The sequence below is a fragment of the Arvicanthis niloticus genome, chromosome 5 (genome assembly GCF_011762505.2).
Source record: "Arvicanthis niloticus isolate mArvNil1 chromosome 5, mArvNil1.pat.X, whole genome shotgun sequence".
NCBI lineage: Eukaryota > Metazoa > Chordata > Mammalia > Rodentia > Muridae > Arvicanthis > Arvicanthis niloticus.
Genome location: NC_047662.1, coordinates 72,630,384 through 72,644,577, shown reverse-complemented (window position 1 = coordinate 72,644,577; position 14,194 = coordinate 72,630,384). Strand labels below are relative to the sequence as shown.

Sequence of the window (14,194 nt, the reverse complement as noted above, 5' to 3'; positions counted from 1 at the left end):
AATGGACTTGAATAGAATCCCTTTAAAATAATAGGCCTGAAATTATGTGGAAGAGCATCTTCTCAAGATATCACATTTTTATAATTATTAGTACAATATCCCAAAGCACATTTAGTTAGCACTTGGCACCATCATCAAAAATAATGATGATATATTCAATATGCTGGACACAGTGTGACCTATTTCACTAGTACATTTAGTACTGAAAAGGAATGTAAATTCCACGAAGCCCTTTTAGTTACACAATCCAGAAATGAAGAGCTGATTCAATGATCATGGAGCACACTAGCCCGCAACCTTGATCTCAGATTTCTTACTTCCAAACCTGTGAGAAGTAATGTTTGTTGTTTAAACCTTCCATTCTACATTACTGTGTTACAGCAGCATGAGCTCATTAGGACAGTAGGTTTGGTGGCAATACTTTATGACAGTCAGATACACAAATGATTATGTAATATTCAGAGTTGTTCAAAATGAATACTAGGAACTGTAACGGACTAGTTATCAAAGATGAAAAACTTAGTGAGATCTTTATTGCTTATGTATTTCTAAAACACATGGCTGACGAAAGAGGGAGAATCAGTTACCTACATAAAGAAGCTCTCACACAGGTTATCCAATCATATATATATATATATATATATATATATATATATAACCATATATACACACACATAACCATAATAAATTAAAGATAATGAATTTGGCAAAGGGCTATGGGTAGACCTGGAGGTGAAGGCAGAATCACAGTGGGTATAAAGGAGCTGGAGAGAGAGAGAAAACGCCAGTAAGAGGAAAGGAGCAAGAGTCTTATAGATACAGTGCTCATGTATGGAGTTCACAAAAATCATATATATGTGAATATATATATATATATATATATATATATATATATATATTCACAACATGTAGGCCATGTTCCATCTGGATTCACTGTAAAACTTTAACCTTTCCATCAGGGTAAAATACCATTAAAATTTGTGACATTCTATCCTTAAGTAAATCCTGACTACTCAGCCACATTTTAAAATAATTCAGAATGTTTTCATCTCTTCATGGAAATCATGGACTATCCTACAACATGTAATACTCACAAACAATTCTTAGAAGCATTCTTTATATTCTACCAGCAACGTGTGTATGTTTTTTCATTTACTATGAAGAGCTTAACATGTCAAAAAGCTCACTATGTGCTCATGCAAATTATTTTTCAGTTTTTAATCCTGCAGTATAATTCAGAGATTTATAAGTGTAGAAGGATAAATTTTCAAATACGCATGACTAGATAACTACATCCTTATCAGACTATGGAGCACGCCTTTGAATATAAAAGCTTCTTTGAGTCCTTCCCATCATGCTCTTTCCCCTTCCCTAATTTTTTTTTTCTATCTTGGGCCTGAACACTCATTGCATAGGAAACTACCTTTCCAGTGGTCAGTCAGGGAAGACTAAAGACTCCCAAAGGGTATTGATTATTGTGATTGCCCTACAAGAAAAAGAAGATGATAAATTATTGTTGAAGACACCACACACTGAGGACACAGAGTTTGGGGGAATTGAGCTGGATCTGACCTGGAAGCCTCTTCACTGAGGAATAGCTCTCTTATAGTCTCAGAAGAAACCATGTAAGCTGCTAATGAAATAAAAAGTCCTATCCAGCTGTAATGCTAATGAACCACTACAGTGACCAGAATGGTAAAATATTTGGGTAGGTAACAATAGTAGCACTTACATTATAGGGTAACCAACAACCATGTAATTGAACTTAAGACCCACTCAGTAAAAGAAAACCCATGCTGTCCCTATACATTTATGTAGCCTCCCATAGCCAGTAAGGCCTTGGAACTTAGAAAATCCATTACTGTCACCTTTCTAACCCAATGTAATTCCTAAGTGCATTGCACTAATCCTTATATGCACAGCTAAGTTTGGTTCTGACCCCTCATCAGTAAATCTTTTTTGCAGCAGACAGAGATCCTTACAGAAGTCACACCTGGCCAAAATGCAAAGACTGTAGGGTACCTTTCAAATGAAACATCTACAACACAAGAGCTTCAACTAAGGCTCAGGGAACATTGTTGTAGAGGAGGCAAAAAGATTGTAAGACCAATCAGAGGACCAAGATATCTTCTGTAAGATGATCTCTTCCAAAGAAATAAAAATAAAAACAAAAAAGAGAATAAAAAGAGAAAAAAAAAAAGAACAGACAGAAGGGGAGGTTGGACCTGGGTAGAGTTGGGGTTAGGAGTAGAGGATGAACATGATCAAGATACTATGTATGAAATTCTCCAAACTTTAATACAATTTGTATGTATTTTAAAAAGACTCTCAGGTAGGCATACCTCCTATGTTTACCTCACACTGCTTCTTATATCATTGTTTTATATTACATACATTAGCTATTTAAAAATTTTAATATATCCCTCAATAATATCATTACTTTCTTTTTCTCAGATGATCAAACACAACAGAACAAATGAGTAACCTTCCCAAGTTCTCCCAGCTGAGAGAGCTGTACTGTGGACCTCAGAACTTTGAATCCTGTAAGCACACTTTGAAACGCTTTGTTTTACTTCCATTCAAAATTGCTGTGTGGTGTAAATGTATAAGGTTATTCAACTATACTGTGCATAGGTGTAAAAAAACAAGGGATGAAGATGAGTTTTAGAGAGATACTGATAGAGACTCCTGCCATCCTGAGAAAAATGCACAGACACAAGAGTGAATCAAGTAATCAAGATATGAGATAAGATATACTGTAGCATACATAGGACCCAGATACAGATAGATACTTACTTGGAAAGTGTGGGCACTTTCCAGCTGATCAACTCAGCTCCTACATGTTACAGGTAAAAACAAGTGGGCTTGCAAAGTTTACATGTTCTGTAGAAGATTCTATTGGCAAAATATTGCTAGCATTTATGTCTGCAGTTGAAAATTAATCTTTACTGAACATATTATTGTGTGCCAAGCATTGAGCTCAAATATTGGGATATGCTAACTAAACCTTACAAAAAACCTAGGATAGAGATAGGGCATACTTAGATTGGATTAATTGCCCTAACTTGATAAAGACCCTATTTTTCCACATAAAACCTGTGCTACAGTTCAATGTTATATTTCTAAAGAAAATGTGACACAACAATAGAAAACAGTATAATAAAATAGTGAATAAGATGATAAAATGTGGACACTATTTCAATAATCTAAGGGTTCTTTTTAACAATGATACCCAGAGACCAAAGACTTCTTTTAACTATGAAGCTACTGTGGGTCAGCCCCCAAGTGTAGACAGGTTGTGTGGGAGGGCAATGGGCTTCAGCTATAACACCTTGAATATTGAAAGACATGCCATTTGATCGATAAGAATCTCATCAGATAGCCTTAAGAAGAGCTTCCTCAGCTCCCTGTAAATAAGGTGTAAGCTGTCCAAATCAGGTTTTCTTGCTATTTTAAATTAGGTTTGGGGGAGAAACACATTTTTCGATGCATTTGACCTGTTCTTTGTACACAGCTTACATCCATTATCCAGTTTACAATCACATTTTGATAATGCACTGCACTGCATGCTGCATGCTTGAAAGAAAACTAGGCCTGCTTCAATCCACATCATTTTCAATTGTATTAATTGGCCCTTCCTTTGTTCCACAATATACAGCATGTTCCCAAAAAGGCAGGACAGGAATGACTTAAAACCAAAGCCAGAGGTTCGACCGACACCACTCTCCAAGGAGAAGGTGCCCTGGAGAAGGCAGGTACCTGCAGCCCAGCCACTCGGTGAGATGGGTATCTTTGGGCTTGCCTAAGTAGATAGAATTCTTTACCTCTACAAAGTCATCCTCTAGATTAGTTCTTAACCTATGCGCCCTGACCCCTTTGGGTGGGTGAAAGCACCCTTTCACAGGGGTTGCATACTAGATATCCTGTGCAGCAGATATTTACATTTATGATTCATAACTAGCAAAATTACAGTTATGAAGTAGGCACAAAATAATTTTATGGTTGGGGGTCACCACTACATGAGGAACTGAATTAGAGGGCCATAGCATTAGGAAGGTTGAGAACCAACTATACATGCTAGACTAATGTAGCTCGTAGGTAGCCAGAGAACATCAGTCTACTTTTCTTAAAATAAGGAAGACATGACAAAAGAAGGGATAGAAGAAAGGAGGAAACAGGGAGGAATTGGAGGTAGGGGTGGAAGGAGGAGGAATGGAGGGGAAAAAAGGTTCCACAGAGCCAGTCTAATAGGCTCCAACTCTGTTGCAAGCCTGGTAACCTTTGAGGTCTTGAGACATGGATCTTTTTTAAAATATGCTTTTTCTTTTGTTCTCTAATTCCTTAAAAGGGAAGCAATAATGAGAATTGAGGCCATCTGTTATAAATGCCTTACCGAGTTCCTAGAAATTCCCACCTGTCTCAGGTCTTCCATTTCTTCTCCTGATCAATATTGAATCCTAGGAGAATGTCTAGAAGGGTTAAATGCTAACTATGTTGGATAAAAAATTAAAAGTCTTGCCTACTCTGTGTCAAAGTACACTTGGCTGGCTTCCATTACACCATTATGAAATTGCCTGAGGAATATATTATGTAAGCATGCTCTGTGACTGGACTAGAGATTACAGAGTCCACACACAATTAAGAACACCCTCGTCGAAATCAGCAAATCTCGTCAGGAAGAGAAACGGCAAGGTGAGCAAAATTAAAGCTTGCTAAGCTTCCTTATAAACACACACTACATTCCTCTGAATGCCAAGTCCTTCTGAATCACACATATCATTGCTACCAACTCAGAAAAAAAAAAAAAAAAAAAACCCACACATGCTCCGTCTCTTCCCAGCTCAGAATGAATCTTATCATTTTGGAAATGCTTGGCTATTCACTTCAGCAGTGTTTCTTTTATGAGTCAGCTGTTGTAAACACTGCAAAAACCTCACAGAAAGTTTCACTGGGGAAAAAACCATTTACATATACTAATCTGGCAAAAATGGCTTGCCAAATCATAGTGCTTCTACTTTTCCTTCAGTTTTTCTTGACAGTTGGAAATGGGTACATGTTGTAATTTACCTGCATCTATTTTCTACCTTAGTAGTGTCCAGTAAAATCATTCAGACAGCATGACAGCTAAACGGACAATAAGGAAAAGTGCCTGCAATCTTCAGAGAGCCATAATATGCATGGAATGTAAACAGTGCAGGCAATTGTATAGGTGTCTATATACATACATATGATCTATCATCTATATCTACATACATACGACTGGTGATGGGTAAGGGATATTTACAGATTCTACCATGGCTGATGAAAGGGTCTGCACTGACCCAGCAGCTTCCATCTTCCTTACTAAAGAACTGATTTGGAAGGTTCACTGAAAACAAGGAAATCCAACAGTGAGAAAGCAGTGGACTTTGGAAGACATGAAAACAGACCTACAAAAGCGCCAAAGCCCATGGCAGTTCAACAACACTCCACAATGTAAAAATTAGGAAGGAATAAGCAGCGAGTCCCAAGGAAGAGAGGGTCGATATGGAACTATCACATGAATCGTGTATCTCAGAAATCCAATGCTGAATAAGGCCACAGTGGGCTGTGAAGATGAGAAAGGAAAGTAACTGGGTCTATACCCATGTATATCTTGTTAGCATGTGATGTTCCTTAAGTTTATGTCACACTACGGGATCACAAGACTTTCCAAAGAAGATCGCTTTAAATATGAAGTCTTTGAAGTGTAAAACATTGTCCCTGGAGAAGGCTGTGTAGTCGGTGTTTCTCTGAATTGGTGTGTATCCATTTTATCTATCTCTAGCATCTCTCCATATCTTCCCCATCACTCTCTTTACGTCTCCTCCTTTTTCTGACAAGGCTTCGTTTTTTATAAACCAGATAATGATGCACATTATTATTATTATTACTACAGAAAATGAAACATGAAATGAAATTAATATAACATTTTACTTCATGTTAGTACTCTCATAAATTTAATTTTTATCCTGGTTAATATTTTTGTTGTTGTTGTTGTTAATATAATGCAACCTAGAATCATCTGGGGCACAAAACTTCTACTAAAAACTTGCCCCCACCTGACCACCATGTTTTGATTGATTTTTGATGTGGATGGACCCAGGCATAGGCAGGTGTGTCTGGGATATGTAAAAAAGCAAGATTAGAGCATGAACTAGCCACTGAGCCAAGAGTAAGCCAAAACGAAGGTTTCCTTTTCCATTGCTCCATGGCTTGAATTCTTGCCACATGTTCTGTCAGTGATGAAGTGTGACATGAAAATGTACTGAACTAAACTCCTCCCCACACTGCTTGTGGTCAGAGTGTTGCTAAGGACAACAGAGAGCAAACGAAGGCAGCATCCGTCATTGTCTACAGAACTTCATGATATAGTAGACATTTTCCATCATTTCCTATTCTTCGTTTGCACATACTATAACTGACTTAGCATCTTCTCCATGCACCCTAGAGAGTTAAAAGTTGGGGAAGCATGGCTGGTTCATTCTCAGGCCAAGTTAACAGAGGTAACAGCAAAACAAAAAAGGACAGGGTTTGAAGGACAACACTGAAACTGTGTGGCTTTGTTCTTCTGCAGTACTGAAGAGAAGCATCTGTTGAAGTATGAACCTGGTATGACTGCCTCCCATTCTTACTGGTTCAGGAGATGCAATTATAGGCATGGGAAACCATCTCGATTCAGGAGAATGCTAAGTTAATAACAAGTGCCATTCCCAATATGAAATAGAATGAAACATAACTCAGCATTAAATATATATGTCAAATATTTTTGTCTTCCACTTTAAAAAATTCATCTAACAGTTTGACATTGTATAAAATTCTAGTTACAATTCTCAACAAATGAAACAATCTTGAAATTTTTTTGGGTTTTGTTGTTGTTGTTGTTTTGTCTCTAAGGTTTTTAATGAAACAGTTTTACCTCATACACACACCAAAAAAATCTGATCAACAACTACTTAGTTTCTAATGGCCTTAAGTGAAAGGTAAAAGGTATTGCCAAGGTAGTTTTTATCAGCATATCAATAGACAGAAACTGCCCCGTCAGTGATCTCACACATGTTAAGACATATTATTATTTACATGCATTACCTCACTTAATTACAGCAACACTGTAAAAGAGAGAGACATTCCCACTGTTTCGACTTTAGAGATCGAATAAACTAAGGGCAGATGGCTTGGTGTGTAAGAATATTAGAATCATCTGCAGGCATAATGAACTGAATCCGAAAATCCAGCACTTACATAAAAAGCTAGCCATGGCTGCTGGTGTCTATCGATAATCTCTGCACCGGAAGACAGATTCAGGATCCTGAGACTCACTTGTCAGCCAAAATCCTAAACATCCAGTTCAGTAAAAGTCCCTGTCTTAGGCAAAAAGGCAGACAGAAAAGAACGCTTGATGCCCTGTTCTGCTTCATAGTGTATACAGGTATCTGCACACTCACATACCACAAGCACTAAGCAAACCACCAACACCAAAACCACCACAAGCACAAACACAGCACACATCACCCTGCACTGTCACCAGACATCTTTTTAAAAAATGAACAACAGCTAAGGATCAAAGAGATTACACAGCAGGGAAGCAAACCTTGATCCATCCAGAAAACTAGGCAAAGGGACAGGAAATAGCGGTTTCTAACATACCATTGTGTCCTTCCTCTGGCTTTGAGCAAGATAAATATTTTCTCCTAATATTCTAATACAAGAAAAACTTGGGCAGGAAAAAAAAGGGAACACAGGAGAGCTTTGTGTAGACAGCTTCGCCTTCACATCATGGTCACTAATTACATGGGGTTAATTTGGAGCAAAGAAAACTCAACTTGGCTGTACTAGGAATCCAACTGCATGAATTCAGAAGCAGATTCTGACTTCTCAAGTTGCGTAAGCATCCAGGGTTAAAGTCACTACCTATGAAAGACAGTGATGAGGGTATATATTCAAGTGGACCCCAGAGCATCAAGCATCAGAGTCAACAAACTAGATCAGGTCATGAAGAAGGCAGAGAAACTTAATGACCTTTCTCTTTTGTGCTTGGTTAACTATCACCAGCATGTATGGCATCAGCTGTAGGACGATCACAGAGCAGAGGTACATCTTGCCCTAGAGTAGCATGCAGACAGAGGAAGGGTTAGGTTAAGAATGACAACCTCTAAAAGCTGAGCTAGGAAGAAATTTTGCTTTTCAAACTAATGAAAGAATAGAAACTGGGCACACTGTGCTGCAGAGTACTGGAGGATTTACCGGGTCCTCCCTTCATGCACCCTCCCAAAGCACTGACTAGATCATATCACTAACTCAGCAATGATTCAACCCCATTTGCTGGCTCCATGTCTTGCCACATTATTTTCTGTGTCCCTGATGATGTGCTGTGCACTGTTACATACTATGTCTGAACCAGGGGATAAGCCTAAAGCAAACAACGTGATCTTTATCTATACACCCTTCTTCAAGTTTGGGACACAGTAGCAGCTACCTATTAGTTGCAGTGGGAATAAGTTTGAACACAATATGATACTAATATCATTTTCAATTTTCAGAAATTTGAGTTTCAGGTACGACTACATGCTCTAGTCAAATTAAGAGATGGCTAAAATGATGAAAATATAACATTATCAAAGTAAGTGACCTTGAAACATGTAAATTAATTCAGGCATAACTACTGCTCAGAATGCAGAACTGGACTGTTTGGATCGTCTAGTGGAACACGAACAGAGCACACTGAAAACTACGCTCTATTTCACAAAGAAAGAAAGCCTCTGGCTCATGGCTAAGACACCAGGATCAGAGGCTCATTACTGGAAACCAGCACTCTTCTCAGAATTTTCTTCTTTACCGTAACTGATGAGTAACCAGTCATGTACCAAGTACACTATAAAATTCATCCTCAAAAATATTAGCATTTTTGTCAATGCTTACATGTTTAATATAGAGTTGTATAAGAAATTGTCTTAAAGCCATCACTAAAAGCAAATATTTAAAAGAAAAGGTGTAAACAACACTAAGAAACTAAAGCAGATAAACACTAAATGTTTGTCTTCCAACTAAAAAATAAATTGAGAGAATATTCTAGACCTAAGAAAACTGAATTAATGAGGAGTCAGCATTCTCTGCTTAAGAAAAAAAAAAAAAAACTGCCTACAAAAAAAGCAGCCTGATTCTTATTTTATTTTGAAGTTGCAAACTAAAAGGAAAATTTCATCATTACAGAATTCTTATAAAGATTCACAAATAATATACCCATTCCTAGAACATAAGTATGTTCTATGATATTAAACAAAAACCTAAAATGCTATTTCTTAACCAAAACATAAGGAGCCATAAACATAGGTTCATATCACAGAATAATCAGGAAAGATTAGCACAGAGAAATAAAATAATTAATAACAATAATAGACCAAAAAAAGGTAGAGGACATGCTTCCAAAGGAGACTTTTTAAAGGTATTTAGCACATAATTGGAGAAGAAATAAATGTTTAGAACATTGTTTGTGTTTAATACTTTGCATCTATTTAAAGCCTTGCCTTACACTATAGCCATATATCATAAATTACTTAAGTATGAAAATTTCAAACTAAGATCAGGCAGTTTGACACTGTCCCATAACCTCAGCTATTAGGGATGTTGAGACAGGAGGACAAAGACCACCCTAGACCAGACTTTGTTTCTGTGTATGTGTGTCTCTCTCTGAGTCTCTCTCATTCCCTATATCTTTCTCTCTATATCACTCCAACTCTTCTATCCCACACTGAAATGAGATGTTTCAGTATATTTCAACATATTTCAATTCTTTAAATATGAAATTAATATTTTTTTCAAAGTTAGCCCATTTTCAGAGCTAATTCACTCAATTTATACTTTTCTGTAATAAAGGAATTGAATCTAAATTTAAAAAACAAAAATAGTTTTACATGGTGTCACAGGGCTTTAATTATAGCACTAATGAGGCAGAAGTTAGGGGATCACAGTAAATTCATGGCCAGCCTCATTTACATACAGAATCCCAAGCCAATCAGGAATACATAGTGAGATCCAGTCTCCAAACAAAGGAACAACAATAAAAACAAAACCAGAAAAGACCTTACATAAATCTCTTAGTTTAGAAGTTTGTATTATCTACTGACCTTTGTAAATGCGATTCTTGTTTGTGTATTTATGATGTTTAAATCAAATCTTCTGAAAGAATAGTACTTGGGTTTTTATTGTGGGTTTAAACAGGATCATGTCTTAGAATTACTTAATACTTTTAGATACTTCACTCTCCAGTAAATGAAGAACGTTTTTAATGAAGAATGAATGATACATGAAACAAGAATGAGAGAGAAAAAATACCACAACAATCAGATATAACTCTTAGCAAAAAAAAAAAAAAAAAAAAAAATGTTGTTCAAATTTTAAATACAAAGGAATAACGAGGGAAGGCCATCAACTGGGAAAGCTACAGAACACTACAAATAAAAATTCCTTATGTTAAAAAAAAATCAGTAAATGAGCTGGAAAGATGATGGTTTAGCATGAGAGAGCACAGGCTGTTCTTCTGGAGGACACAGATTTGATTCCCAGCCCCCACATGGCAGCTCATAACTGTCTTTAACTATGATCCTAGAGGATCTGACACTCTCTTCTTTCCTCTGCTGACATTGCACACAAACATACATACCAATCCACGTAAAATTTAGAAATCATTAAGGTCAATAAACTGACTTAAAGTACATTTGTTATAAACACAACAGAGTTACTAAGTCTAATATATAAAGAACAAGAACTAATAGATGAAGTCCCCTAGGAAGAAAATAAAGAGACGATCCATGCTATAGGAACAGTACTTAAAACACATAGAGGAGAAATCGTCACTTTAGTAATTAAAGAAATCCAGACTTAGAATAAGATGCTTCTCTTTCTTTTTTGGACCTAATAGAGTTGCTTCCACAAGGAGCGGTGGTAAGAAGATGGGCCATCTGTTCTACCATCAATGTGGTGGTCACTTGAGAACACATCACTACCATTGATAAGCACATGCATCTGGAAGCAGGCTTTAAGACCTGTTCCTTCTGAGCACTCGAAGAAATCAGATAATTTGCCATGAAGGAGATGGGAACTCAAAAACGCTCACTGACACCAAGCTGAGCAAAGCCCACTCATTCATTGTCTATCTGTGCACATTTGCCCATAGTCACCAAAGAGGTCTTATAGTTTGGTAATTCCTGTCTCTGATATCACAGTCAACAATCTTCACTGTCAATGTGCCGGAGAGCAAACAATGAGTTTCAAATAGATTTATGAAACTGCAAAAAGGAACAATAAGGTAGCAGACCTGGCCTATTAAGTTGACAAAACATAGATGTGATTTCCAAAGTAAACAAAGAGAAAATGTGCCACTACCTTTAGTCTTCTCCGGGATCATAGCCATCACATACGCTTCCTCTGGGTCCTAAATTTGCAATTTGTTTCAGAAGATACAAACATGCAAACCACGTCTTTACGCTGGCCTTAAAGAAACAACTCAAGCCAAGTGGCGCATATACCCAACACCCAAGAAGCTGAGACCGGACAAACTCCAATTTAAGGACAGCCTAGGTTATATAATGAACTATCTCAAAACTGAAAAGCACAGAGACATAATACAAGTGTAAATGAGAAAGTGTGTGTGTGTGTGTGAGAGAGAGAGAGAGAGAGAGAGAGAGAGAGAGAGAGAGAGAGAGAGAGAGAGAGAGAGATTGAGATTTCCATGAAAATGTTGAGCAAAACTTCGTATTCATAATAGGAAGGGACACAGGCAATTATGCTGGGCAGGGAAAGTCAATGGTCAACAGAAAATTCAACACATCTCACTCAGGTAGCCACAGAGATGCAGTCATGAGGAAGAAGATGATGCACAAAAGCAGAATTCTTGTGCTAGATATTAATTGACCAAGTAACAGAAAACTCACTATGACATATCAAGGATTAGGTCAGAAAGGTGGTTTGTTTTCAGTTGAAAGTATTATGAGGGACATCTTTCTTCTAGTTCTGAATTTTTTAAGAAAGGATCTATTATGTTTATGGTTTAAAAATACAAACAAGTCCAGAGAAGAAAGGCGATGATGGCTTTGGTTTTGTCACTGATAGGAAGGGTTTATCTAGAGAGTTTCTTTGGCTCCTTCTCTTTTTCAAACCTCTGTACTGTTGTCCCATCTTTTCTTATATTGCCACTTCAAAGACACTCCCAAATAGGGTATTCAGTGTGTTTGTTTCCAATGATCACTCAGAATGGGGATCAATGCTAAGGCTCAGTAATTTTTTCAGTTAATCTCTATTGGTAACAACTTAATATATTGGCATGAACAGGGGATAGGCTCAGTGATCCAGTGGCTATCCTGGATGTGTTAAGACCTGGTTTCCATTCCCAGCACCACAACACATACAAACACATATAATAGTGAGACATAAACTGTGCCTTTCTGAAAAATAACCATGCCCACCCTTAAAACTGAAATTCAGGTAATTAGAGAGGGAAATGATTCGTTGCCCTTTTAATGAACTTAGCAACATTGTATCTGTAAGGTAAGAAATGTAGTCCATCATTTGATCCAGCCTGCCCCATTTGCAGCACAGGAAACAAAATTAAGAAAGAACAGTGCCATGTATGAATTGCTGGATCTCTATAATGGAAAGTCCTACAATCCTTCCTATGACATTAAGTTCAGGTTATTCATCATGACCTGGACCATCATAAGCAATGCCTACATTATGATGTACGGGATGAGGAGATGGGCTATTAAATCGTTCTGGGTTGAAAATGTGTGGCCATTTTATATAGCTCATAATATTCTTGTAACCATAAAGATTTAGATCTGTAATTATAGGAAGGAGCCCGATTTCACTCCAATTACTAAGAAAGATGCTATGTAATAAAAAGCCAAGACCTGAAAAATGAGAGTTTGTAAGAGGTGAATGTTCCCAAATTCTTGTGGATTAACTGGTTGAAAACAGAACTTCTGGTTTAACACAACAAATCCCCATCAGACACATTCCACCCAGTCAAGGATCCTTTAAACATATAAACACATTGTTTTTTTTTTTGTAACAAAAACATTTTTTTCTTGAGTTAAATGTCTGGCAGAACAAAGTCAACTATTCTGAGGCAACACAAGATTATTACAACACACACACACACACACACACACACACACACACACACACAGCCTTGAGTAAAAACAGCAGGCTTTATTCCTAGGCTCTGTAGGTTATGCCAAGGCCGTTGCCACCCAAGCCTCGGGACATGAGTTCAATCCCTGTGGAAGGAAAAAAAAAAATCTACAACTGTCCTGTGGCACATACACATCAACAGACCATAATAAATGAATAATTTTCGTAAGCTGTTTTTTAAAAAGAGGCTATCTCAACAAGAGGCTTTGTACATTTTAAGGTAAAATGCAGACTAGTGATGTCCATTATGAAGCATCATAAAAAACAACAACAACAACAACCTCTCAGAAAACTATTTGGGTTTATCTTAATTAAAATTAAAAAAAAAAAAAAAAAAACCTGTTAGGTACATGCCTACAAAGTCTGAAAACTGAGTTTTAAATATCTTCCCCTCATTGGCTGCTCCATAAATATTCCTTCTAAACAATACAAAACAAAATAACATCTGGATAAAAATTAAGGAGGATGAGAAAACAAACAAACAAACCTCTACCTGCAATATGTAAGTTCAAGCAAAGCTCTTTCCTGTGGCCCTTTCTGGGAAGAGCCACAGAAGCTCACAGTGGTAAGGAAAAGAGAAAGGCACATGAAAGATTATCTTGGGTTCTGTGGCTAAAAGAAAGACTGAGTGAAAAGATGATGCTTCCGGGAGTTATATTAAGCCATGGAGCTCATTCCTCTCCAATCAGCTCGTCTATCTGATGGCTCTGCAGAAATCCTGAACTGAGCCTTTAAACCGTTGCCTGGGGAATCTTGAGTGTGGAAAAGTAAGGGTTACGAGACTAGTCTAGTCCCATCTCATTCCCTGCCTCTCATAACCAACAGACTGTCAGGGGTGGAGCCTGGAAGTCACTTATCTGCCCCCAGACTTCTTTCAGCAGTTTCTAACAGGTTGTTCTGATATGTGCTTGTCAGCATTAATTACATATGACACTGGATTGGCTTGATCACTGACAAAATTTAAAAGCACTATAATAAAGCAAAAGGG

General features: G+C 37.3%; 1 protein-coding gene and 1 long non-coding RNA gene across 32 annotated transcripts in view; one reads left to right on the top strand and one right to left on the bottom strand.

The window, feature by feature from the left end:
• Ptprd (protein tyrosine phosphatase receptor type D) overlaps positions 1-14,194 on the bottom strand; it is a 1,324,101-nt gene that overhangs the window by 465,260 nt on the left and 844,647 nt on the right. The window contains exon 1 of one of the 31 annotated variants that reach the window (XM_076934733.1): positions 4,394-4,470. The exons of the other annotated variants lie outside the window; for them this stretch is intronic. The gene's annotated coding sequence lies outside the window, so the exon portion shown is untranslated. Of the gene's footprint in view, positions 1-4,393; positions 4,471-14,194 lie in introns of those variants that run through there. 31 annotated transcript variants of the gene reach the window in all.
• LOC117708884 (uncharacterized) overlaps positions 4,628-14,194 on the top strand; it is a 45,871-nt gene continuing 36,304 nt past the window's right edge. Inside the window, exon 1 of the long non-coding RNA XR_013110638.1 lies at positions 4,628-4,692. This is a non-coding gene — a long non-coding RNA (uncharacterized LOC117708884). The remainder of the gene's footprint in view (positions 4,693-14,194) is intronic.